Here is a 1,154-nt window from a genome sequence, read left to right on the forward strand (position 1 = left end):
TTCTTGCCTAATCGCTATAGCAAGTACTGCCAGTGATATTTTGAAGAGGAGTGGTGAGAGAGGACATCCTTGTCTTGTGCCAGAATTTAGAGGAAAGACTGTTAGTTTTTATGCATCAGGGATAATATATGCCATTGTATGTGCATATAGCCTTAGTTATATTGAGAAAGGTTCCTTTCATTATGCTGAGAGTTTTGATCAAGAAGTGGTGTTTGACCTTATCAAATGCTTTCTTTTTGTCTATTGATATGATAGAGTAAATTTTATTTTTCTTGTTCTTTATGTTGTGTATTATGTTGACAGATATACATACAGATGCTAAACCATCCTTGCATTCCTGGGATGAAACCTACTTGATTGTAGTGGATGACCTTCCTAATGATGCTTTGAATCCTATTTGCCTGTATTTTTTGAGGATCTTTGCATTTGTGTTCATAAGGAATATTGGTTTGTAATTTTCTTTTTTAGAGTATCTCTGTCTAGTTTTGATATTAAGAGATGTTGGCTTCATAAAAGCTATTTGTTAGTATTCCTTTTTTTTTCAATTTCATGAAAGAATCTTACCAGGATTGGTAGTAGTTCCTCAATAGTGATGGGGGTGTTTAGATATGCTACATACTCTTTATTCAACAGTGGAAGAGAGTTATAAGAGTCCAAGAATTTATCCACTTCTTCCAGGTTCACATTTTTAGTGGCATAGAATTTCTCAGAGTCGTTTCTGATTACCATTTAATCTCTGCAATATCGAAAGTGATCTCCCATTTTTCATTTCTAATAAGAGTAATCAAGTTCCTCTCTTTGTTAGTTTTGCCAATAGTCTATGATCTTGTTTATTTTTTAAAAACCAACTTCTGTGTTCGTTGATCTTTCTTTTTGGGTTTCCACTTTGTTGATTTCTAATCTCAGCTTTGTTATTTCCTTCTGTCTCCCTATTTTTGGTTCATTTTGTTGAGAACTTTCTAAGCTATGAGCTGTGTCATTAAGCTATTCAGGTATGTCCCCTCTTTCTTCCTTATGTGTGCTTGCAAAGCTATAAATTCTCCTCTCAGTACTACTTTTGCTGTGTCCCATAGTTTCTGGTAGTTTGTGCCTTATTGCCATTTGTTTCCAGGAAAGGTTTTGATTTCCTATTTGATTTTATCTCAGATCCACTG

Source organism: Suncus etruscus (genome assembly GCF_024139225.1).
Source record: "Suncus etruscus isolate mSunEtr1 chromosome X unlocalized genomic scaffold, mSunEtr1.pri.cur SUPER_X_unloc_20, whole genome shotgun sequence".
In the NCBI taxonomy this organism is placed as follows: Eukaryota; Metazoa; Chordata; class Mammalia; order Eulipotyphla; family Soricidae; genus Suncus; species Suncus etruscus.